A 27,733-nucleotide genomic window follows, 5' to 3' on the forward strand; every position below is an offset into this window, starting at 1 on the left:
CTGATGGGAACACTTAGGTTTATGATCAGAAGATTCACACCAAATAAATGGTAAGAACCACATAAGCAAAGTCTTGTCTGCTTTGAAGAGCTCATGCAGCTTTAACTTTGGTGTCAGTAATAATACAGAATGAGATGGCAAATCCCACTGGAACCAACACAACCTCTGTGTGCATCTGAATAAGTCCAGTAAAGATACAAAGACTCTGAGTGGTCCCATAACTTTCTGATAAGTCCCTAGAAATTTTGTAGTGATTCAAATGGTGAAGGTATTTTATTCTATTCCCAAACAACAGTTTTTTAGGATGACTTTAATTTTGTTAGGTATTTGTAGACACCAAAATAATTAGATTTCAGCATTTAAGAAACACTTCAGTATCTCCTATAACAATGATTTGCCTGTTATAAACCAAAATACTATCTCTTATTCTCTATTTTCCTCTCTTTGATTGGAAAGGGAACAGTGATACCAAGCCAACAGTAGCATTCTGAATATCATCAGGTCTATATTAGTGAACTCTTAAAATACATTAACACATTTACAAAAAAGTAAATGCTAGATGTAATCAATCTGGCAGGTACCTGTTCTTTGAGAATTCTATCTCACAGTGTGTGTGCTAGAAGGACCAACTAGTAAAATGACTTGCAGCAACGTATATTTAAAGGTTTTTCTTGTTTGTCTTGTTGTCAGAAGATCAGAAATGCTGATCTTAAAGTAACATTTTTGCCTCCAAATTTAGACATTCATTTAAATGAAATTCATTTCAAATTTGTCTTACACTTTGCAGTTTAATTTTCCACAGATTCATAAATTATTTCTGATTAGTTATAGAAAGTTATCAATACTTTCTAAATCTTATTTCAAATAAGAATTTCTGAGGATAAGAGTCATGGCCATGTTAAAATTTAGGAAATATCATGTCAATAAAATTAAATTTTGACTGAAATCTATTATATTCTACTTTATGCATGTTTGTGTGTCTGACCTTTTATCTCAATCTAGAAACTTCTGCTGAATTAGAGTGAAATTCTGGCAGCATGGAAATCACACTGTGTTTTGCTATGCATTTTAGTGATGCCATGTTTCACTCAGCCTTTTTATAGCTCAGCTCTCATAACACCCATTTATATGCTTTGCTCCAGAAGGTATCTTTGTGTGTTGTGGGCTCTGAATCTGGCCTGCTGTCAGCACTACCCCTTCCACATGAGAATAGAGGTCTGCTTGTCCTCAAGCCAATAAACTTCTGTTAATGGCACAATGATATTCATCCCCAAACTTATTAATCTCCATATCACTTTGTAACTTCAGAATGAAGCAATGATAATTTCCTAGACAACTGGAGAAATTTCATCCTATTTGATAAAAACATTAAAACCTCAACCCCTCAACAAAAACCCCAGAAGAAGGTAATGTCCACAAACCCATCATCATGACCAGTAAGGTGACATTAGTAAAACATTGCCAGTTATTCTGTTTTGTACAGAAAATATATGATATTTGAATCATTATTTTCTGTAATTGTGTTATATTGAATATACTTTTATAGATATCTCCTAAATAGTCCTACATTAATTATTCAAGCAGGGTGAAATAAAAAGAGAAAATGGGACACAGGCTGAATTGCAAAATGGGAATTCTAGTTTTTCATCATCTGCAGTTCTTCACAGTTCATCTCTCGTTGTGTGATTTGTAGACACAGAGTCAATATTGTTGTGGGAGCCATATGCTCCACAGGGAGAGCAGGAGGCAACACTGACTGTGGAGAAGTGAGATGCTGAGTTACTGCATTTTGAATAAGCTTAGGGAACACCCCCACAGAAACCCTGGGAGGGTGGAGAGACCCTGGCACAGGGTGCTCCATCCCTGGAAGTGCTCAAGACTGGGGAGGGGTCTCTGAGTGACCTGGTCAAGTGGAAGGTGTCACTGCCCGCAGCAGGGGGTTGGAACCTGATGAGCTTTAAGGTCTCTTCCAGCCCAAGCCATTCTGTGAGTCTATGATATACAGAAAACACAGAGAAATTATGTTCCACAGTGAATAAATACCTGGAAAAATGCTTAATTCTACATAAATTTTGTTACAGGAAAAATGAACTAGGGAAATAATATTTTAAAATCGATCGTGCGTTTTAGAATTGAAAATTTAATTTCAATTTACATTAAGATTCCCATCATGAAGCTGGACACAAGCAAGCTATTCTCCACAACTCACAGATCTACATTCTGTCAGCAGTGCATTAATTTCTCATCTAAATCTTTTCTGCAAATTCCCCAAACCAGGAAGGATAAAGGTGAAGTTGCAGAACAACGTGAACTGAGAGTCTTGCCTAGAGCAATACACACGCACACCTTGTCTTTGGCACATAAAGCCAGCACTGTGGCAAACACAGTCTGCTAACAAGAACATGTGCAAACTAATGGAAGGACAGAAAAGTATGGGGAAGAGTTAAGGTACTGTTCAAAAAGAGTGAAGTTGCAATACTTCCTCAATAATTAAGATGTACTTTTAATGTATACACTAAAGTCATGCTGAATGTATATACTTGGTATGCATGTGCATAGGACTAAATTTATACTCAGTTATGCCATGAAATAATTACACAGTATCATTTATGGATTACAGTAAGCATTAGAACCTAGCCTCATTTTATGTTCAGTGTGTAATTTGAACAACTTTAACACATAACATGATTTACTGCAAATGGAAGCTGCACAGAGCTTTAAACTCTCTAGCATATTTTCAACTGAAAATGTACTTACACTGAACCAAAGTTCAATTCTTTAGGTTACAAAGGAAAACAGAACTATGTAAGAGCATAACATTCCTTTTTCAGGAGTTGATTCCCATGTGTAGCTCACACTAACACTGTAATCTTTTCATTCAATATTTTCCCTTTTCTGAGCTCCAAGATAGTGCAAGGCTGTACATTTCTTACTGCTATGGATTCATGTGTGTGTTTGTATTCTCAGATAGGTTCCAATATTTCAAACCCAAAGCACACAATCATATTTAAAGGTTTTTATATTACCTGTCCTGGAGTAAAGAGCAAAGAACATTCCTATTTATTTCACATTCTTTGTGATGGCAAATAAACCAACCAAAGAGACTTCATTTTAAATCAAATAAATGTATAACTTCTTAGGTGTTTAGAAATTATACCCTGTAAGGCTCTAATTTCTTATATGTCATCAAAGAATGGGCTACAGTTAAGGATTAGAAAAATTGATGCCTCTTTCTCTCATGTCTGTTTCTCCCATATTCTAAGTTACTTAATTATTGCTTAGTATACTACTATCTCAAACAACCAAAAACCAAAACCAATTCTAATTTTAGCTGGGAAGTGCCAAAATTCCAGAGTGTGGGAAAGATGTGTATACTTATTTTAGCAGGATTTTTTTGCAGTCACTAGAAAACACAAAACCACTCCTTCATTATTTCCTTTTTCAAACAAAGCTAAAATCTGATCTTCTCCAAGAAATATTTAAGTATCAAGATTCATTACTATGTTTGATGCAAACCTTAGAACATCACAACCTTTCTTATTCTCCCAAAGTTATAAGAAGCACTTAACTTCTTCTACTTAATTACAGGTGTTACCTACAGACAGAAAAGAAAATCCTAAATTGTGAACATTTGAAATATATTGTCACACCTGTGTAGGTCTAAGGTACAGCAAGTGAAATATCCATTAATATGAAGTGCTACTATAATACATAGCAGTTCTATAATAAACATTACTTGTGGCACACACAAGTGCATAAAAGATTTCAGCTTTGATAAACAGAGGAGAAAAAAATCAGTGCTCTATGCTGCTGAGAGAAAGATGTTTTATTCAGTTTTGTTGATCTCATCTATGTCAGCAAAAAAGCAGGGAAATATTAAAAAAGCACATAAAATGTCCTGCTTTTTGTTCCTTTCTCTCATTTCCTAGGTTTTGACTGGGAATGACAAGAAAATAATAATCATTCAAGTTACAGACCTAAAGATATTTCTGCCAGGAAGCAGACATACTTAGCGGTGTATATAGAGAATATACTGTAAATACACACCACAGGGTAATTTTTTTTGAGAAGAAAACCACCTACTACGTGTATAACAATAGATGACAAAGAATAACTGCTCCAGATGTAAATCTCAGTGTACACTAATTAATATTGAGGGTCTCAGAAGCTATAGGCTAACTTTGCAAAACAACATTTTAGAATTTATGGCAAATGATTGAAATATTTACCCAAGTAACAAGTATTCTTGTGTTCCTATATGCAGGTAGCAAAATATGAAGTGTTGTCAAAAAGAGACTTTTTCTTCAGCCTGGCTAAGTATTGACATTTTGGGTTGTTGGCATTTTAAAAGTTTTCAAAACATTTTTCTTAGAGCAAACCTTAGAGCACAATTTTTTAACGTTTTCTTTTTAATAAGCTATACCTTTACAAGTATTTTCTCAATTTCATTGTATAAATTTCCTGCTTAAATAGCACTATCAGAAGGAAAATTGAAACCTCTGAATAGCTTTGACAACAATGTATCTTAATGCCTTTTCTCCTTGATCTTGTGTCACTGATCAATAGACCCAAATGCCATGCATTCATCAAGCTATGGGGTTTGATTGCAAAAGCTGTCTTAGCTCATGCTTATCTCTTGTGTCCTACATGCCTAGAAATGTCGCAGAGGAGGAAATCCTAACCCTATATATGTCAGCTTCTGTCAGATGAACAGAGGTCCTGAATGAGGGGTGTTTTGGCAGTCTTTTGTCTACCATGAATAACTGGAGCAACAGTCCACTTCAAGGCAGAGAGAAGAAATAAAGACTCCTTGTTCCTTCAACTTCTTTTTCTGTTAATTATAAAATCAGCTGTTGATTTTGCAATCCTAATCTGCAGTCTAATTCAACTGCAGCCTCCAAATGCTGCTTGATACTCATTGATATCATTATATTTGATACTTATGTATACTATTATATTCTACAAATAAATCTCCCCAGTTCCAGATTTTTAGAGAAACTGAGGGGGGAAAAAAAGTGGGACACATACACACAAGTTGCTTATCTCAAAAGTTATTTAGAGTGAAATTTAAAGCTGTTATTGTGTAAAGCCAAAGAACTGCAAGATGTAAGAGTGCTGCCCCATTGATTTGTCTGTTTATCAAATGGAAAAAGCCCTCAGAGCTTCTGAAAACTGGCCATTTTCTCCCACTCAGCCTGAGGACATAAACAAAAATAACAGAGAGGAAAATTCAAGCATAAATTGAGAGAATTCTAGCAGGTTCTCCTCTTCTACTTGATATTATTGTTCAAGTTATTACTAGAGCCCAGATCAAAGGAGATTTAATTTTTAAGGGCATTGAATATCTTTCCAAATGCCTTATTTTGTTGTGAGAAAGTTAATCACATATGTGAGTGCACCTCAACTGTCTCTCTGATCTCTGTAGGAAAGTCATTTAACCTCTCTTTCTCTCCCTCTGTCAAAATAAGCAAGACAACCTGCATTCATGTGATTCCTAAGAGACCGAAAAATAATCATTTTATTTATCAAAATCTACCATTTTGATTCAAATCCTTCTAAGCAACAGTGCCCATCATAAATAATTTAAAAGCTCATATCTATTATAGAGGATATAAACTGAAGTAGTAGAACAGAGAAAATGAACATATTAAGTCCTATTCTAAGATATTCTTAAAGAGCTAGCTGAGAGTGCTATCAAAGATAACAAATTTTACATGGTTTATGAATTAGAGCAAAGCAAATTGAGAGCAGCATATTACATCTGTTTTAGCTGGCAAGCAAACATTTTGCTGCTTTCAGAACATGTTTTATGTGATGGAAAAACCCTGTCAAGTGTCCCAAGGGGGGGTTACAGTTTTGCTTCAAACTGTTGCCAATGAATAAATAAGGACAAAAGTCCTTTACCACTTGTGCAGCAGCAAACACACTGTCAGAGCTGAGTTTGCAGCAAACAGGACACTTCTCCCATTGTTCTAAGACAACACAAGTTCAATCAAGTGATTTACAAAAACATTGGTGGAATTCTTCTAAACCTGAAAATATTTATGAAACAATGTGAGCAGTTCAGAGAAGTCCCTCATCAGGCCCTGTATGTCTGCAGTTAAAAGCCTTAAGCACCTTCAGTGAGGGATCCTGACCCTTGGACAAATCAAGAGCTTGTCCTCAGCCCCACCAGGTGAACTGTCATGCCCTGCAATTTTTCAGGCTTGATTCTTAAACAGCAAACCTCCTTTTGCGTGTGTTCCCTGCTTTTCTGAGTTACCATACAGTTATAACAATTATATTCAGAGCAGACTTGAGCACTTGGAATCATCTGGCACTTACACTGCAGTTCCTGCATCCTGGTCCCCTTCCCTCCCCATCCCATTCTGTAATTGTTTTTCAGCTTGTATATTTTATTTGCATGTGTTTATTCACTGCATCTTCATTGAAACTACTGACTTATAAGAACACTGGATCAGAATTTAAGAGATATTTTCTCATTAATTTTCTTTAATTTAATATTAATGCAAATTATTCAGAAAAAGGAAAATTCTTCAAAATTATATTATACTATTTGAAAAAATAATTATAATCCATTTTCTTTCAAGAATATTAGTTACTTAAAAGCTGCCTTCTTTGGAGATAGAAGAACTATTTATCTTTGTTGCTTCCTGGTAAAGATGAATGAATCCTGTTGTTTAGAAAAAGCTTTTCACATATATGGGGAGTGTACTCAATTCTTTGTTGTTTTTTTATTTTGATGTTACAAAATACACTAATTTTTTCTGCATTCTGATACCTAATTGTATTTCCAGAACCAACTTATTTGAAAGCAATGAAATCAATTACACAAGTATTTTCAATTGAATGGATGTATAAGGCTTTTTTCAACATAGTAGATTAATCTTTTTGATAATCTCAATGTTCTTTCATTCAGTAAGAGATAACTGTATTTGCATTTTCTTATTAAATTAGTCCTTGAGTTAATATTTTTCAGTTTTGAATATTTCAGATCTAAAACGGGATAAAACTTTTCTTATGCAAGAGTAAAATATCTTTATTTGTGTGAGAAACACCTCAATTAACATAAATACAGTTCTCAAATACTCAAAAGCAACTAAATATTATGATTTGTTAACAAAGATTCCAAAGCACACTGAGAACTGCTCTTGCTGGTGTTCCACAGATGCTCTAATTGCTGGGAAAAGCATTTTCCTTCACCCTTGAAAGGCTGAGGGGGATCTAAAGACGGCAAAGACCCATAAAAACAAGAGCGAAGGGAAGTGGTGGAAGAGCTGGCCCAGAGGGGCTGTGCAACCTCCTGTCCCTGGAAATTCTGGAGACACTTGTGGGTAAAGCCCTGGAAACCCAGTCTGTCAGGGTTAGCACCTCTTTGGGGAGGAGGCTGAAGTAGAGATCACCAGGGGTCTCTTCCAGTTTGAAATCTCTTGTTCTTCTATAGAAACTTTTCACTTTTATTATTTTCCCTTACATTTTAATGATATTTCCCATGGAAGACTCATCTACAAGGCAAATAAAAAAGTGTCTCTGAGGCTGTTGTTGGAATATCTCACCCTTTTCCTATGTGAGTTACAGACGGTTTTGCCCCCATCACACCAGTGATGAGCAGCAGTGGGGTTTGGGCTGTGGCTGCAGATACCTGTGAGCTCAGGCTGGGGTTTCTTCCCATTATTGTTACAGATCTCCCACCACCAGACTTTTGATTTATAACCTTACTATCACTATTATATAGTCAGTGCCTTCCAAGGAATTTTTAGAACTGGAAAAGGTTGAAAACCATTGGTGTAGAGAATTATAGAAATAAATTAGCTTCCTTTGTGAGCAGAGCCTTACAAGCAATCTCTTTTTAAAGTTAAATTCCAGCTGTCTCTGGAGACAGGAAGTGCGGACACTGATTTTTTCACAAATAAGATGTATAGTGCTCTGCACAAAGCCACTTTCCAGACTGAGTCAAGTTTGTCAGTACATTGTTTTGACAACCTTGGCATGGAGATAACAGGAAAATTTCCATGGCAGTGGGACAACAAATAAGTTATTTAACTTTTCAAATTAAGATCTTCACCCTGCAAACAGAATTCAAATTTTATTTCCTACAAGAAGTCTTAAGTGACAGGGATACCAATTTAACCTCAAAATGTTTATATAGGATTCTGATTGAAGAAAGTAGGGATTAATGTTAGTTTGAATAATTTTATTTCATTACTGGCTATATACTGAGATCGTTTCTGAATTTTTGTCAATAAAAATATCAAAAATCATTTGTAGCAGATTCTCTGTGCTTGGATAGTTCTTTTCTCCCCTGGGAGCTAAAACATTATTTTATAGATTCATAACAGGGCTGCAAGGGACCTCAAGAGGTCATTTCATCCATCCTCTGTTCCAAGGCAAGATCAAACATATTAATCTTGACAGATATTTGTCTAGACTGTCTTTTTAAAAACTTCCAATTACAAGGATTCCAAAATCTCTTCAGGCAATCTATTCCAAGGTATTGCTATCATTATCTTTAAAAGTTTTTTTTCCCACTAATGTATCTTAACTTTCCTTATTTCAGGTTAAATCCAAAACTGCTTGTTAAATTGTCATTGACAATGAACTTAGCTTGCTTCCTTCCTCTTACAGATCTTTTAAAATGCACTCTACCCAGCCATTTGCTCCCATCTTGCCATCCTGCCTAAACACAATACCTTGAACTACATTATACTACATTCTAATTTTTTTCCAAACATTATTTGCCAATTTTGATAATTTCTGTGCCTGTTGACTGTAGATGTTCTCCAGAGAGCATCTGCTCACTGGCTTCATCCCCTGCACATACCAAGGAAGGCTGAACAAAGATTCCCCCAGGCTTCGAAGCAGGTTCTCCCTAAATTCTCCTAGAAATTTCCTTTCTTCCCCTATATTTAATAAACTGGTAATATTTGATGACTGATATGCTTCTTACCTGATTAGCTGCACAGCAGCTACCCAGAAAGTTATTAGTTCCTTGCTGACATGGGTTTATTCCCTTCTAAGCTAATGGCAGTGAATCCAGTATTTACTCCTAAACATCCTAAATAACATCCCTGAGGTAAAGCTCTGATGCAAAGTTATTTTTCTGTTCCTTCCATGAATATACATAACCCAGGACAGAAGATGGTGCAGGTAATCAATCACATTTAAAGCCTTCAATTGTGTAAATCAATACAGTGGTTTCAGGGATGCATGAGAAGAGTTAAACAGTGAAAGAAAGCTGGAAGGAGTTGGTTGGGGTTTATTCCTTGTTTATAGAAACTTTTATAATTAGTGTTGGGGCATACTGGGCACTGAATTCATTTCATAGTATCACATATAAAAGCAAGCTGAATTCCTCTCAGTGCAAAACCAACCTCAAGCTACCTTGACAACAAGATAACAATAACCCTGTAATTTCAATTGTTCACTCTTTTTTTATGTGTTCTGTATCTCTGTGAAGTCTCATCTTCCCAGCCCAGTGCCATAGGCTAATAATCTGTAACAAAACTCACCCTCAAAAAATGTCAGATATAATGAAAAACACAACTTCACAGATGAGAAAGTTGGCCCTAGCTAAATCCTAAGGGCCCTAGCTCTCAGATTCTGTAGGTTCTGCTGTTTCATCCTCTAACCCTGAATTAGAAGGCTGTGTGAAATTGAACTATTCCTTCTTCTTTCTACTGAATCACTCATTCCTCATCAAAGAATAACTGACTTCCAAAGATAGAAAATTCCATTGCCAGTTGAGAAAAAAATGACCGCAGCAGTTGAACCCAAAACTTGACCACACACCCTAATGATCTGCCAAGTGATATTTTTATTAATAAAGACATAGATCTTCAATTGCCACTTACAGAATTTGAGTGGTTGTCACTCAAAAATGATATAGTATTTCCTCCTACTTAGGTAGGAAGTGGAATATTTAGATTTGCGATTAAGCATTGAAACTTAACTCTAATGGCCTTTGATACACTACAAAAGTCAAAAAGTTTCATTTTGATTTGTGTTAAAACATTTATTTTCTGTCAGCAATCTAAAAAAAATTACCCCAAACCACTTCTTTGCTCTTGGCTTTTTCCTTGTCTAATCTAAACACTGAAAATGTCAAGTTTTCTCACTAATTAAACATGTCTGTCTTAGATTCCACTTGTATCTTTCATCATAATGGTGCAGAGTTCCAGGGAGACATTATACATTCATGTTTTCAAATATAAGATGCAAAAAATACAAATATAAATTTAATGCAGCAATCTCTTAATGAGCAAAGCAATTATGACATGGGAGAAATGAAGGAATTAGCCTTCTAAAAAATTCTCAGTATTTATGGGCCCAGGGCTTCAGGGTCTGGTTGAGAAGTTTTTTGCAGATCCTCTATAAAGAAGTAGAAGGAAATGTGAGTTATTAGTGGAAGTCAGGTAAAATGTGCCTAAAAAGAGATAGTGGAATCACAAGTTACATTAAACTTATAAAATAAATTATGAAATATCCAATTTTTAAGACTGGGACTGAAATCTTGTAGGAAAATATTCTTTATGTTTCAGTTGCTGTCAAAAAAAAACAGCAAATCAAAAAACAAAAGATATTACAACTCCTAAAAATCCAAAACTTTATAGAAAATGAAGTTTTTGTAAAGTCCAGGTTTAAAAATGGCTGAAAGTTCTTTGTGTTTGTGTAGTATCTCCTAGATTATAGCAGCTGACACATCCATAGCATAAATTTCCATTTTTCTGCTTTTTGTCATTTTCTTTGAGGTCCCTGTGTGGCCAGTGATTAGTATGAATAGTAAACTGAATTTAAGAAAAATAACAGCACATGGAAAATATATATTTTTAACATTTCTTATAAAATAAGGAATACCCTATTAAAGGAGTAGGGAGTATTCAGATGGAAAGGAACTGTAATCACAGAATGAATTCAAAACATCATCAAATGTGCAATATGAGCAACGTGGAAAATTAGATGGAGAAGAAACACAAGTAATTTTAGAATTCTGTCAAGCAAAAAGGATCAGAGTAAAGCATGGAGGGTCATCCTTGCTCCTCCCTTGATGGCTCTCCAGTGCCAGCTGGAGGCTCAGACAAGTCTGTTCTGGTAATTCCACTGCAGTGTTTTGCAGAGCTGTATGGTCTCCATTCCAATGGGCAGCACAAGGAAAAGGCCCCTGTGTGTCAGGACTGCCAGAACAGAGAGGGCTGCTGAACACACTCAGGGCAGACACAAAACTACACAACAAGGTAAAAGCTGAGAGTGCACGGGCAGCTGCTCTGCACCTCCCAGGACGTGATTCCTGGACAAGACCTGAGATCAGACACTTTCCTCTCCTCACCTGGAGTGAGCTCTGCCATGAGTGCTACCTGTTCCTTCTTGCACAGTCCCACAGGGCCCTGCCACAGAGAGCTTCAGCTGGGAGCATATGTTCAGCTGATTCCACAGCACAGCTCAAAATGCAGGCTACGGAAAATCTCAAAAAACAAGCATTTGCTGGCCAAACACGCTGTGAAAAACTCAGCATTTTGAGCAGAAACACGGTACATAACTTTAAGAAAGATTTGTGGAACGTACAGGCAGACAAGTATTGGCAGCTGGGGTGACTGTAGTCTTCTCTAGGGCACCATCTCAGCACCAAAACGGTGCCCCAAAACTTAGTGCAACACCAAAGAACTGGCACACAACAAACTACTGGGGATCACTGCCTTTTAACTTATTGGACTTTCCTGTAAGAGTCCTTAAGAGAAATTCATCCATGTAGGAGCAGAACCACACAACTCAAAGCAGAACTGCACCCCTGACTCCTTAACCTTCCATTCCCACTTCTCGCTGGTGTTGCCCAGTGAGTCTCAAGGAAACAGGGAATGGCAGTGGGTTGGGAAGATCAAGTGCTTGATGAAATTAAAATGTTGCAGATTTAGCAGGCAATATGAGGGTGGAAAGAAGGGTACAGAGATGAGCGGTTGTGGGAAGAAAAAGAGGGAAAAGATGAAGTGAAATTTAGGGCAAGAAATGAGACTAAAGTGGTATTTGGGCAGGGCTAACAAAGGATTTAAAAGAGAAATTACTTAAATACTATTGAAAGAGAAGTAACTATGCTACAAATGGATTATTAATGTTAAGGAAAACCAAATCACTCTGAGAATTATTCTTAAAATATTTTCCAAACCATCACTTATCTATTAGACAAATCACTCAAGCATTACTCCTGAAAATATATTAATGGCTTCTGATTGTGATAATTAAATTACTCTTTATTTTTCTGGTATCGGTCTAATCTTCAACACCTTCTTTATATATTCATACTCAATCTTTCTCACCACAATAAGCATCTCTGAGAGCAGTAAGGGAGTCACTCAAATTCTCAGTTATAAATCCCAATAATACAATTTTCCCTCCACTCATTCATTTTTGAGGCTTTCATGCCTTTCCCTCTCTATTGACTGTTTTCTTTTAAATCTTTGCCAGTTTTTAAAAAGCTGACATACAACACTACAGAAATTGTTGAGTAGTTTGTACACTCCTCCAGCCACCTTTCCTTTGCACTATGTCAGTCTCGTTCAACTAAAAGGTCACAGTCCAGTTTTCTTACCTGTACCCTTATCAATTTTAAGTTTTTAGCATATAACTCTTGATTTATGTATTTTCAACCCTTTCAGTGGGAGATGTTACTTCAGCTTTTCATGGATATGGTTTATTTTCCTTGCACAATCAATATTATTCAACAATGTTTTATTTTCTTCAAAATATTTTTACATCAATCACATGCTTTTCTTCTCTCAGGATTTCTCTAGATTCTGATTTAATAACTTGAGTTGGCAGTGCAAAATCTCCCATCAATAAGGTTCTTTCCCAGACATATCTCCTGAGTGACTACTCTCTCTGGTGTCATCTTCTATTGAACATCATCTACATCTGACTTGTTGTCTTGATGTTGTATGACCACTTACAATTTTTTTTTATTTTGCATCTTCTTTGGACTCCATTTCTGTCCTCAGTAATCATAAACACTTTGAGAGCCATTTTCTTTTGTGATCCACTCCATCACAAACATTCTCAGCTATGCCTATGAGGGTTACATTAGTAACTTCTCACTTAACACTAATCTCTCACCCTCCTTCAGATTCAGCAGAGTTTGAAAATTACTATTGACATCAGCTGTAGCTGTTCCAATAGTAATCCAGTGAAGTTTCAGTAGAGCCAGGACTCTAACTTCTTAACTTTTAATTAAAATGTAGATACATACATTCAGCTTTCTGAACCACAAATTTCTCCAGGATAAATTCTGCAGCTCTGGACAAAAACTCTCAGTCTTTTCACTAACACAGTCATCTAATTTCTTGAGTGGTACTTTGATAATCTCTGAACAGCCTCTTTACAAAGACGGAACAGTGTTTCTGAATTGACATGCTACAGCTACAGCGTATTTTATTGCTACAATAAACCTGTAGCTATTAAAGAAATTAAACAATGTGCCTGAGCTTTTAGCAAGTGCATGTGGGTTAGTTATTTTATGATATCTGAGTCAGCTACTTCTGATGAACTGACCAGAGAGAATACCCACATTGCTAGGAGAGCACTTTCAGTAGACTCAGAAGAGAAAACAGACACAAACTGAACTTTCCTTTCCTATTCCCAGAGTCACTAACCTAGTTTAAAGTGATGTGACATCACTAGAGAAAAGACAAATCCTACCTGAACAGAAATATTCCCCTGCTTATTACATCTCACCAATCCTGCAGTCATGTATGCCTAGGTGCATCTGTATTTATGTAAGGAATGCAAAAAGCAGTAGGAATGTAGGAAAACTGTCCCAATGAGTATTTCCATAACTGTGATTACAGCCAGTAAGATCCTGTGTCCTTTTTTGAAGGATGATGATAAAGCCATCCAACTTCTTGCCAATTTTCAATTATCACCCATGGCTTATGTCTGTTTATATGGAATCAGGTCAGTTTTTTAAGTAAGAACAAATTAAACAGCACATAAGGAAATGTTACCTAAGACCTGGGACACCAAAAGAATAGAGACAAAAACCAGAAAACTGTATTACCAGAAATTTAGGAAACACTTCTATCCTAAAATTTGTTTTTAATAGATTTCTTTATGATCATAATTTATTCTAACTGACACAGTGATGTTTTAATTGACCTTCTGCATATTTGTCCTTCCTTTCCCTACTTATTTATGATGACTGGGCATGTAGAGACTATAAATGATGAATCAAATTTTCCCATAATTACTTTTGAATTTTTTACTGTCCGCAATATACAAAAGCCAAGGTCACAGAAGTTGCCACTTATTGGTGATCATGACAGGCCTACCTTTTCAACATCCTGAAATCTGAATCTAAACATGGAAAAATGCCAAGTATTTAGAGAACTGAAAAGCCTTAAACAAATTTCTAGATGCCAGGCTTTGCTTTGGGAGGGAAAAAAGTTGAACAAAACCTGCCTCTAAGGGACTATGAACATCCTGCAAAACCTGTCTCCCTCATTTAAACCTTGCATGTTTATTAGGATGTCCGTTCACATGCTCTTAACTTCAGTGTGCTGATGACCTTACTTACAGAAGCACCCATAAACTTCTACTCCCTTCCTGCTTTCACTGATAAAGGAAGAACTTTCTGCACTCAGAATTACATGCTTTGAAGGTAGTAAGGTAATTCAGGAAGAAATTTCATATTCCAATGGAAAAAGTCACTACAGCAATAAAAGAAAGAAGGGTAAAAGAGTTGAATTCATAAAATGTCAACTATTACAAAGAGGTTATATACACCCATAAGGGTTTAGAAACTACTGCCATAAAAATTGGCAAACTCCTATTTACACAGGGTGAAAGGGCAAATTTAATGGACTGAATTATGCCCATTAATTTGTTTCATTAATTTCATTTTATAGCTTTGTGAAGATTTTAATAGAAGATTTAAGATGTGGCATGAGCTTAATATATCACATATTTAGCAACTGTACAAAACAGTAGATTCATTTCACAAGGCTTAAAAGACTATAACAAAGTTGGCCTGCATTTGGACACATACTTACAGAATTTTTATAATTCTTCTCAAACAAAGCAGATTTTTCAAAAATGCTCTATCACACTAATAGCCAGAAAGCATTTAGTATGTGTTAGTGAATATTCTAATTTTTTAAAAAAACCTTTTCATCAAGTAATGAGGGCAAAGCAACTATTACATGTACTTTTTCATCCTTGAAGCCATAGGAAATGACATTAGAGTCAGGTGTGGAAAATTAAACGTAAAAAATTTCCATTAACAAATTGGCAGGATTGACTTATCCTTCAAATATATTTTATTATATTATAACTATATTTGGAGTTCCATGCCCATTATGTGAAATGCTTTACTCCGAGTTCTGTAATGACATTGCAAAGAGAAAGTTTCTTCTTAGAACATGACCATTACAGAGTTTTTAATTCTTTATTAGCTTTCCACTTCAATGCACCTCTTTCAACTGATGAGTAGGAAACACAAGTATCCAAATTCAAACCTCACTGTCCCACAAACCACTGAGATTGTCTCCCTAAAGTTCTTTTTGCTATCCCATTGACAGGCAAGGAATTTCCAGATCCTGTTTCACATGCTCAGTGATCCATCTGGAGCAAACTGGAGGGACATTAGAGCAGATTTATTTAGACACGTTTAGTTTGGGTTTTTTACAAAGTTTTCTTTACACAAATATTTTTTCATTAATCTAAAATCCAGGGATCATATTGCAGAGTTTTGCATACTAAAATCCCATGTAAAGACTTGAGTAAGATGAATCTCTATTATTTTGAACTAAACCCTTTTTTTACACAGATGTTTATACAGTATAAAGACACCATAAACCTCCAACTAAAGTGCAAGCAGCTGTGATATATGTGCCCCATTTATAGTACATGCAGATCATTCGTCAGTTGCACTAGCAAATCTAATTATATGTTCTATTTTGTATTAATGTAAAGAAATACATTTTTGTGGCTTTTTTTTTCCCCAAGGAAGTGTAAGAATAACACTGCTTGTGTTACCCACATTAAAGAGCGTTATAAAATAAGTACCTTGATAATTGGAATAAAAAATGCCTAAAGATTTATTATTCAAAAGCAATGGAAAGAAGTTGTTGGATTGGATTATCAAAAAGTTATCATAAAAAAATTACAAACAATTAAACTATCAAGGGAAAGGATACAAATTATTGCATGGGGATTTAGGGGCATAGACATGTAATGCACTGTAAATTAAAGTAATTTATAAGGTACTACTGGAAATCTTATATAAAAACAACTGCTTAGTCAGCAAAGGTGAGTTAAATTATTTGCCACTGTAAGAAGAAATCCATGGGATAGCCCACTGCACACTCATCAAATGCTGGCTGTCTTCAAAATATTCTGAACTATTAATATGTCCCAAAGATAGCCACCAAGCTCATTGTCACTGCAACACTCTCAACCACTTTCTCTGCAAAAGTGAAAGAGAACACAGCCAAAAGTCTCACTGTGTGGATATACAAAGTTCCCTTACCACACCCTCTCTGTCCCCCTTAATGCTAAAAGGGCAATTACATATGGTAATGATGGCAAGGAAGGTGCTTTAGGGAGAGCAACAATCTCACAGATCTGAGAGATAAAAACAGGGCCTTAGTGAGGGAAATGTAGCTATCCTCCTTCCACAGAAAGGATTTCACATTAAGAATAGCTGGTATGTATCTTGGAGATCTCTATCTGTTCTTTAAAAGAGTCTTGGTTCTATTTTACTTCTGTATTAGCTCATTATTTAATACAAGTGTGTATAGCAATATGTATCTTGTACTATTGCCCTAAAATGTTATGAATTTATTAACAATTTCATAAGAGTATATCACTTAAGATACTCTCCAGTCCTTCATAAAGAGTCATAAAGGAAAGCACAGAAAAAATCCTCAAATAACAATATTGTTTAATTTTTATTGATTAATAATAAAAGTGATGCTATGTCCTTACAATACAGTGGAGAGAAAGAGTAAAAGAAGTCATTTGCATGGGCTCAGGATTTGCCCTAATGAGAGTCATTCTCAGATTTTCTCTTGTTATGGCTGCTTCAAGTTTTAAAAAGATTGTGAAAAGCTGCAGAACTACTGAGAATGTAAAATGTATTATATGTATGGATTTTTTTTCCTGAAAACTTTATACAGTATGATCACACTTTTGAAGACATATGCTTTTAATTGTCTTGCTGGAAATTGCAAGAATTAGGCAGGTATATTAAATAGCAAGTGACAGAATGGTTACCATGGTTAAGGTCTGCAGGCTTTTTATACTGAATGGTAAATAGCTAAATATCTGTATATATTCCAACAAGTGGACAGAGCAGGAAGAAATCAGCCACATAAAAGTTTCTTTCTCCTCATTTTAACTTGCTTCTATAACCCTCTTTGCGTTTCTTTAGTGCAGTTATCCTCCTCCCCTCTTTTGAAGAGGAAAGTGAGTTATTTTTGCCTCTAAAAAAGAAAAATGATAAAGTGAAGATCGCAGGCTATCTGTAAACCTGGATTTCAGTTGGATCTGAGAAGCTCTCAGTATTTCGCACACATTTTGGTTCATTAGTAGAGAAATGTTATTTCAGATAGCCATTATGTTTTACAGGTTTTATTATTTACCTCCCATAAGTATTATACCAAAGCAACAGACAAAAGTCTTCAGAATGAAATCAAAACAATTGAAGCTTATGGGTCAAATAACCCAGCTCTTATGGGTGCAATGGCATCAAAACACTCATCTTCAGAAGAATATATAATCTATGAATTTTATGGTCAACAAAGGCAACTTGTCAAGCAAAGTGAAATAATTCAGTTATTTGAATAAATAACTCCTTTATAGGAGACCTTCCACATTTGACTGTAAAATACTATGAGAGAATTTCTTGTCTTGCCTTTCAGCTGTGCTGACACACAGGTGATAAATTTGAAATACAATTTACCTCCATGTAGGTTATAAATTCTTAGGAACTCAAGTAATTTATTTATTTAGATGGTGATATTTGAATTTAGTTGCCTCATTTCAGACACATGAAAGTTGCTTGGAATCATTCAAATCTGGATATTGCACTTAAATAATTTTAAATAATTTCACAAGCAAATTAAGTGTAAAGGGAAGCATCCCATTTTCAGAACAGTCTATCCACAAATTATTATTTTTGAACAAATATTTACAGTTCTATGGGATATATAAATTCTCACATTTGATAACATTTTCTAAAGATGAATTAATGACAGAATACATCACTCATCCTAAGTATTGGGTCTTCAAATTTCTACAGTTACACAAAATGACTCAGAATTGCAATTCACCAGGGTGGGTTTTGTAACGTATATATCAGAAACCAAATTATTTTTTGCTAAATAGTGATTTTCTTTACTTTAGACAATATTTACATTACACTTTTTAATTTTTTTAATATCTGCCTTCCCTATAGATGTGGAAGTGGTTTTGCAATGCCCTGCCTCTACAGCCAAGATTGATTTGTGGAGAATGGCTTGGCAAGTAAAAGGAGGGGAAGACACTTTTTAAACCTGTCATGGGCATTTCTGCGTCTTCTGTGGTATTTGAATTGTGTGTCCTTTCTGACAAAAAGGCTATTGCCTGCTGTGAAATAGATCAATGGGTGATATTGTGCAGTGATTGCTATTTGTTTAAGAGAAATCTCACTGACTGACCCACTTCCTGTAATGCATAAAAAATAAATGACAGAAGTTATATTTTTGCTCCTGTTTCACTTTCATTCATCTTATTTGATCAGCACTGAACAAAACTGACATCTCATCAAACTCAGAAGTGTATTTCTGTACCAGGTTCATCATAGGGTGGCATTTAAAACACAGACATTGCAGGAACAAATGTATTTGCTGGCTCTGTCCATCAATGTAAACCTGACCTTTATCCTGTAGATTTATTGACACCGTGCTGCTTTGTATCATATTTTATTACTATGTGGAAAGCCTGGAAGGTCCTCCCTGTAAAATCACTCCTGATTTTCATCTGAAAATTTTACATCTCTAATAGATTGAGAAAACTTTGTATGTCTTAATCTTACATAAACCATGATGACTTAACTACACTTTTAAAAAAACGCCTACACATTGGTCTGTGTTTTGGTGACACCAGCTCCTAGGGACACCAGGCAAGGAGAACAGTATCACTGAAGAATATTTTCCTACAGTCCTTTTCAGCACCTCACAAAGCCAATATGTTAGTAATCATGTTCCAGAAAAGAAGAACCTATTACATATAGTCTTGCGATTAGTATTTACAGGTTTAAAATAGTCTAATGAACTCCCTGTACAAAACACAAACTAGGCTCCAACAACTACCTTTCTAAAGTAATAATGGATTTATCTTGTTGTGATGCAGTATACTGCCACTTTATTCCTACAATCACCTAGGAGACACATAAGCCACTTAATAAACAGGGTATTCAAAATTCTTTGGATGGATACATAACCATCATAACAGGTCTGTGACTAAATATTTTGTTCTGTGTGGGGAAATTTTGATGAAAGCAAAAATGAACAAAGCGAATTCGAGTCATGCTTAAAAAATACATCTTTCCAACTAATTGGCAAAATAATAGTTTGCATTCCTTCAGTATGTTCTTTTCCTAAATTCCCTGGAAGCTTTCCAACAAGCCAGAACACTGAAGCACCATGCTGGTGAGCTCTATGTGAATCACATCTGTCTTGTTTTCAGCCTTCTAGGCTTGAACATACTGAAAGAGTCAATGCTTGGCAGTAAAGCAAATAGGCTATTTTCCTTAAAGAAAGAAAAAATTTATTATTCTTGTGTTGAAGTCTGAAACCCTAATATTTACCCTCATCTGAATAATGTGTAATTGAGCACTAATATAATCCAGCTCCAGATTTCCCTCAAAACTGTTGTTTCCTTTCTAAAAATAGAAGTGGAAAGCAAATGAAAATCATGTTTCCATTCATGCATTAATTGAGGATAAACAATAGAGTTCCGTCCTTAAAGTCAAGAGAGAAAAAAGGGAAGGGTAACATAAAAGGGGGATTTCCCCATGTCTACCGAGTGTCTGAATCTGCACAGACATCTGTATCTAGCTAGTTGCCTGAAATCACTTTACGGGCAATGGAAAGAAAGGGGCATTTTTAGAGGACAATTTCTCTGACATATAATAACATCTTTATTTGGGATACAGTAAACCAATGCATCCCAAAAGTAAGTACTTCATGAGCTTCAGGTAAAGCCAAAGGTCACACATTCATTTCAGTGAAGGTCTGAACTTGCATTTTTTCCCTTTGAGTGAATTTTGGAGATTTAAAACAGAGCTTTTCCAAGTAGCAATTTAAAATAAACAATGCTATAAAGTCAGAAGGAAGGTACAGATTCTTTACACATACAAAAAAGTCCGTTTCTAATTCACTAGATTTAGATTTCTCTATATTTCTCACTTTTTCGATTTCTCAAAAAAATGTAAGCATAAATTTCAGTCTATATAACTACAATACCCTGTATTTAATCACAGGATACAGAGATATTGATAGAATATCCCAAGTTGGAAGGGACCCACAAAGATCTTTGAAGCTCAACTCCTGGTCCCTCACCAGACACAATCCCCTCCTGTGCCCGAGAGCTTCCTGAGCTCTGTCAGGTTTGGTGCTGAGCCCACTGCCCTGGGGAGCCCATTCAGTGCCCAGCCACCCTCTCGTGAGGAACCTTTTCCTGATATCCCACCTAAACCTCCTCCCCAACGCATTTCACGCCATTCCCTCGGCTCTTGTCACTGTCACAGAGCAGAGATCAGGGCTGCCCCACTGCTCCCCTCACAAGAAGTTGTTACCTCAGTGGGGCCTCCCCTCAGTGTCCTCTGAACCTCTGTCCAGCTGAACAGACCAAGCGCCCTCAGCCGCTCCTCACACGGCTTCCCCTCAAGGCCCTTCCCCATCCTCATGGCCTCCTCTGGACACTCCAATACCTCAGTGTCTTTCCTGTATTGTGGCCCCCAAAGCTGTCCCAGCCCTCGAGGTGAGGCTGCCCCACACCCAGCGGAGCGGGACAATGCCCTCCCTGGCCATGCCCCGTTCAGCACAGCCCTCTGGGCCAGCTGCTCACACCATGTTCTTCTCCAGCTGAATGAGGGATGCCTTGTCTGGAAGGACACCGTAAAACACAGTATGGAAAGCTTCACTGAAATCACAAAAGATTACATCAACTGGCTTCCCTTCATTAATACTGGCAGTGTTTTTCCCTTTGCAGATACTATGGGAAACAGGAGAGGAAAACATCACCTTCAGAACTAAGATCAATTAATAACATTTAATATTTAACTGGTTTTATAGAAAGAAAACACAGACAGCTCCAGTAGTTCCTGTAGAGCCCCATCTAGCTGGAATGAGATAGAAGTGTTTCCAGTTTTAAGAAATAATGTGTATTGATATATATAACACAGCTACTTTTGAAATGTTGTGGGAATTTCTGTTTTTTCAAGAGATATTTTTGTACCATAAAAAATGGATGTTATTTTGCTGTAAATACTGCTTCTGAAAATTCAAAAAGAATTTTCTTTCTCAAAAAGAAACTTCCTCAATTGCTGATCCAGATGAACCATTTATTGCCCTAGTTTGTTTGTTTCTCATAACAATGGCAAATGAAATGTTTAAGACTAAGATTCCCATAATACATTAAAATTGAAACCTTACTCCTGGATGATGTTTCTCTGTGCCTAAGTAGAATGTCTTCTCTATGAAGCAGCACCTCAACTGATGAACAAAAGTCAGTTTAAAGTTTAAAGAAGATGAACTAGATGACTTGACTACTTATCCCCAGACTCATTTGAATTTTTCTTTTGACCTCTTATAGAGAAGTAAGGAAGTACTAAAAGTGCAGTCTGTAAAATGTGATAAACAAGAGATAGATGATGTGAAGAGAGTAAGGATCCTGACCATCTCTGTTGATCAAGGAAACAGGAAAAACAGATATATTTTATAATTCAGAAACTTCATTAGAATAGAAAATAGCTACAGCAGTTACATTCACATATAAGGAATGTGACTTGCAAAAACAGATGTTTTCTCCATCATCTGTAATCTGTATCTAAAAATGAGTCTTTAAACCCTTCTCTTTAGTTTACTGCCTGATTACCATTACAGGTTTAATATTTGTCACAATTATATTCTACAAGTAAGTTCAAGCCCATTTTCATGTGAAATGCTTATAGGTGTTCAGCCAATTAGACATGACCATGAGCACATGACCATGAGCTCATCACATAAAACTTGTTAAGTAGGAAAGTTAGTTCAAGTGATAATGGTATTGCCTGTTGAGACTTGCTGGGGGAATCCCTGAAATGAATGTTTTAATTATGCTATGAATATACTGTCTAGAGATCGCTGTCCTTGTGTCTACTGAAGCCCAGCAAGCCTATACAAGCAGTTCACATTAGTTTATCTAAGGATCCAGCAAAATATGTGCAACTTTCACCCAATATAATGTTCAAATTATTTGCCTGCACCAATCTTTCCTACATTTAATAAGCAGCTTCTAGAACACGTTTGTTAGTAGAAATGTCATTTGCTTAGGCAAAGCTTCCATCCTGACAAATGTTCAGTTTTTAATGTTGGAGTATTTCAGGTTTTGATTAAAATGAAAAAGACACTGTACAGAGTGTTTTGCCTGCTCAGATCACTGTGGCCTCTTGCAACTACAGAGCAGGTTTTTAATGCTTTGTGGCACTGCCCAGGGAGGTAACTGGCAAACAGCAAAGAGGGGCTGGGGCACAGGCAGCTTGAGAACAATTTTAAGAAAGGGGTAATGTACTTAGGTGCAGGTGAAAATCATCTGAAATCATATTTACTTTTACAAACTTCCTTATCTTCATAGAACTTTAGCTCTGGCTTATGGTAGTGATTATGAAAATCATTACCAATCACCATTAATTTTATCAAGACAAAAACTAATCAATGTGAAAAGAGAAATATTTTGCAGACAACCTTGGACTTTTGATGTCAGGATAACATTTTTTTTCTGTAACAGCCATGTATATTTTACTGAGGAAAAACCTGGATTTAACAATAATATTTAATATTGACTTTAATTAATTAGCCTTACATCTAGTATTTAGGAATGTTGTATTCAATTGTTTGCTCTACTGTTTTTTTAAACATATCACATTTGAGGTATACTCTGCAAACAGCCTGACAGTGATTCCTTGGTTTGGGATCAAGAGTCAAACATTTGTAGATTTTATGTCCTGGCTCAATTAGCAGGGAAGGGTTGTGAGAAGCGGTTTTTTCCTGGTCCCGATAAATCATGTGACTAAAGACATTTTTGTGCTGGCTGCAGATGTTTACCTGACTCACAGATTCATGAAATCTGACCGAGATGACATTGATGTCTCCATATTTACACCTGATGTATGCAAATATAATTAATATATTAAATATAAACCATGCTGGGGCAGTAATTACTAAATTACGTTATGCTTGCAGATCTAATGCCAATGATATTTATACAACTCCCTCAGACTGTATTTTCTAAACACCATGTGAAATTATTCTCTAAAAGTAGGCAACATTAATAATAATAATAATAATAATATAATCAAAAAGGAAATTGGTTCGTTCTTACTGAAGAACAGAATCACAAAAGGGGTGAGGTTGGAAAATATCACTGGAGGTCCTCTGGTCCAACCTCCCTGACTGGGCAGGGTGCTGTAGAGTTAGTCAGGACTGTGTCTGGTTGGCTTTTGAATATCTCCAGGGAAGGAGACTCCACAAGACCTCTGGGCAGCCTGCAAAGGTCATTTCGAAAATCTCTTGATTCACATATGATAATTTACTGTGACAGGGAGGTGGAATCTCTTCATGTGTGTGAGATGCAGAAGCTGTTTGTCTTCAGTTCGAGAACTTGTCCTCAAACAGGAGAGGGCTTCAAGGACAATTCGCCGTGGAGTATAAACACACAAGCAGACAAGAGCATCAGTAAGTGTCAAAGATAAAAGCAACCTTCTTACCTCAAGAATGCTGGCAATCTAGTATGGTTTTGGTCCCTTTATCTTGACTAAACCAGGCTTTTTTTCATAGAAAACTGCAGTTCCAAGACAATCAAAACCATTGATAACTAGAGGGTAGAACAAGAGAAAAAGAATAATCACTGATGGTAGGAAATAATTATATCCTCAACAAAGCTCTGTGTGTGTGTGTGCTGTAAATAACTGCAACACCTCTCACAGAAAATCATTTCAGTATCTGCTCCTTGGAAATGAGGTGGACATGGTCCCCTGGAGACACTGGATCAAGAAGAAATAACCAAGAAGTTAAGAGGATATTTAACCTACAAAGCAGGCCAACATTCACATATTGAAAATCCCCAGCCTTATCCAACCATTGTAACACAAGTTAATTGAAAAGATCAAGTTTTAAAAAATCCACTTTAACTCAAGAATTAAGGAGGAACACAGTGCCTATTTTAATACCTCATATTATTCAAAAGAATGGCAGTACATTGTAGGAAGACTATATCCAGCAGTTAAAAAATGCTGTATCTCTGCATCTTCTACTATTGGAGCAGTTTTTTTTCTCTTAACTAAGCTATCAGTCATAGGTATCCTTAAGTATCTTAAGCCCAGACATCCCAGGGAAGAGAGAAAAACCTATTTAATGTGGCTCAAAGGGTAGGAATAATAGGCTGCAACACAGCAAAGGCTGGATTTGAAAAGGAAATACTGATGATTAGATGCATCTGACCATGTAATAGTCTTCTAAGTATGCTTGTGAAACACCATCATTTAGGGTATTTTAAAAAGGATTAAACACTTGGAAATTTGTTGTAAAGAACTTCTTGACTTTGGAACAGACAAGGTAATGATGTAAGTAAACTTTGTTTACTTAAACACTTTTTAAATTTTATGATTTCTAGATTTTATTTGCTGGAAAATTATGGTTTTCTTCATAGCTTTTTGTTCCCTTGTTTTCCTGTCACTTCCATCCTTCTTTCAATTTCATTCTGACATATTTCACTTCATTGGAAGAAACCAGACATTTATAGTTCTCAGGAGGTTGAAAGTTATATGTATACAAACTCAAGGTTAGCCAGTTTAGAAATTCATTCAGCAACTGAGCAGAATGAGTTGCTTCTCTGTATTTTTTCCCCCCCTCTCTAAATAGCCCTTCCACTTTAGCTAATTGGTACTGTGTTCTGTTAGACTGCATGGATTTAAACTGAAGGAAGCTATCACAGGGAAAGGAATCTCTAAAGAAAGTCTATAAAAAAATAAAGATGTATTTCAAAGAGGAAAGAAAAAGGAAGCTGCTCATCTGGAAATATCTGCTTTTGTCTCCAAATATTTCCTCTCCTCTTAATGTCCTGCCCCAGAGATTCACAAATACTCCTACTATCATTGTACAAAAATGCTCTAAAGAACAAAAACCACTGCTACCAGCCCTCCTTGTAAACAGCTGCTAATATCTCAACAAATAAAGTCTATCGCTATTTTGTACAAGTGCCTCATGCCATGATTGCAACCAATATTAATGGCAAACAGTTTCATAGCCAGAAAGGAAATTAACATCAGTATTAAACATTCTGATAGTTATAACACGATTATCTGTGATTTAAAGAAAAGGTATTCCAGAGGAAAACATGAGGAAGCACAAAGAACACATTCTTATTATCTGAAATTTCTTTTAATCCTTAGCCAAAGGGCAAAGAACTTTTCTACTTTTTAGCCAGACCCGTTTCACTTTGAGACACCTATTCTAGTTTTTATTTACATAAGTTACATAATTTGATATATCCAAACTGTACCTTATCATTCTGTAAGTTCAATTTACAGTCACACTTTCTAAAAATAGACAAAATATGCAAATATATGGATATGCAAATTTTTGTCAAATAGAAAAATAGAAAACCTAATTAAAAAGCAAAGTTGTGCATGACCAAATTTTAAAATAAAGGCTTACATGCAGGTGCACTCACACCATAAACCTAAATTGTTGGCTTTAATCTGCACAGTCGCACGCACAAAGTGCACATTTCTATGTGGAAATGGCCATGCACAAATTTAGAAGTAGTATTTAGGCGCAGTTGTAAAAACTGTGTCTTTTTTAATTGCCTAATTCAGGCTCCTATGCCCAAATAATTGTGGAAGACATAATAGATTCCCAGCTAAGGAGAGCAGCATAAATTCACCAGGGGATGGCTAAGTCTAAAAATAAACTGAAGGTATGTATCATATTTATTTTGAAAGATAAAAAAATCCTCATAATGGACGTGTTTACTAAAATGAAATTGTAAAATTCAGCAATCTAGAATTATTGTGAATGCTTGAGTCTAATTTGACTTATTCTTACCTAAGCAAGTGCAAATCATACAGAATAAAACACAACCTGGAATCTTTTTTTTCTTTCAAGAAACATTTACTTTTTTGGTGTGAAAGACTGAAATATTGCAGATTGGATATCGAATAAAGGTATAAAGGTATATAGGAAGAAGAAAATCACAGCAAGATTCAGTGATTTATTTACTCAGTATCACAGAGTTGGTCAGCATCAAAGAAATCATGAAGGTCCCTCTATCCAGCCACTTGTACATCAGTTTCTCCGTATTACAAATCAGTTTTCCATCCCAAAATTCCAATCCAAAAGCGATAGAGCAGAGTGAAGCTAATATGTCCCATCCCTCTGGGATGCTTTAGCTTTGGTTTATCCCTAACACTGTGAGGCTGCTCCTGGGCTGGGCAGACAGAGCAGCACCTCTGCTTGGAGCTTGGCAAACAGGACACACGGAGATGCTCGTTCATGGGCAGAGACGCTGCTGCAGCTGGAAGAACAAGTTCAGCTGAGTTTGGAACAAGCTGCAATAGCACTGAGAGAGAAGGCCCAGGGAGTGCAGTGAAGGGCTGAGCACCCCTGACAAAGAGAAGGGCTGCCCAGAGCAGAGGCGATGCTGTCCTGCCCTGAAGGGATCACTGACCCATCCAGCCTCACCTCAGACCACAGGAAAACCCTCCTGACCCATGACTGCACTCTGCCAAAATTATTCATGATCACTGTCCAGCATGGGGAAAATACAGTAAATTAGCATGGGAAAGAGAAAGGAAAATCTCACACGTGGGTACAGAATCCCTAATTTCCTAATCCCCAATTGTTTAGGGATGTTTAAGCTATCTAACTACTTCATAAAAAAAAGATGTGATTTTCCATTAGGAGGATGAAATGGATCATAAATACAGAGTTATAGCACAGACCCTGACCCTTCAAGAACAAACAAAGCTGATCATTAAATTAGTATTTTGAGACTGATGTAGAACATGTGTTTCTCTTACAAAAGCACATAATTTAATAAAACAGTATAAGAAAATCTCCCGGTACACAGTGTGTGTTACTAAATCAGAACAGGGGATTATCTGCTGCCATGCTATTTGATTAAGCATTAACAAGGAAAAACAGCTTTTCAGTGCCCAATGATAAAGATTAATCCAAATAGAAGCCACCATAAAAGAACAAAAGTCCAACAAAACCCTTATTGACCAGTTTCGGTCAAGCAGTTTAATCCAAAAGATACAGGGGAGCAAACAATAAGAAAACAAATTTCTAAGATGTGGAATACTTCAACAGCTCCTGGAAAAACCAAATTCTAATAATCTTACATATTTTACTAATATTATAATGGAGAAAAGTAGACACTGGACTTCAAAAAAGCTAACACAAAAATACTGGTACCTAAAAAATATTTCCAGGAAGTCTCTACTGTTAGA

The 27,733-nt window shown here is 36.1% G+C and overlaps 1 long non-coding RNA gene across 3 annotated transcripts in view; it reads right to left on the reverse strand.

The window, feature by feature from the left end:
* LOC148183157 (uncharacterized) overlaps positions 1–27,733 on the reverse strand; it is a 106,243-nt gene that overhangs the window by 29,775 nt on the left and 48,735 nt on the right. For 2 of the 3 annotated variants that reach the window (XR_015773762.1, XR_015773760.1), the window contains exon 3: positions 23,990–24,096. This is a non-coding gene — a long non-coding RNA (uncharacterized LOC148183157). Of the gene's footprint in view, positions 1–9,794; positions 10,369–23,989; positions 24,097–27,733 lie in introns of those variants that run through there. The other variant, XR_015773759.1, reaches the window with a different exon arrangement.

The sequence above is a fragment of the Pseudopodoces humilis genome, chromosome 14, assembly GCF_049639895.1.
Source record: "Pseudopodoces humilis isolate 2021_Gansu_Grassland_sample_001 chromosome 14, ASM4963989v1, whole genome shotgun sequence".
Classification (NCBI taxonomy): domain Eukaryota; kingdom Metazoa; phylum Chordata; class Aves; order Passeriformes; family Paridae; genus Pseudopodoces; species Pseudopodoces humilis.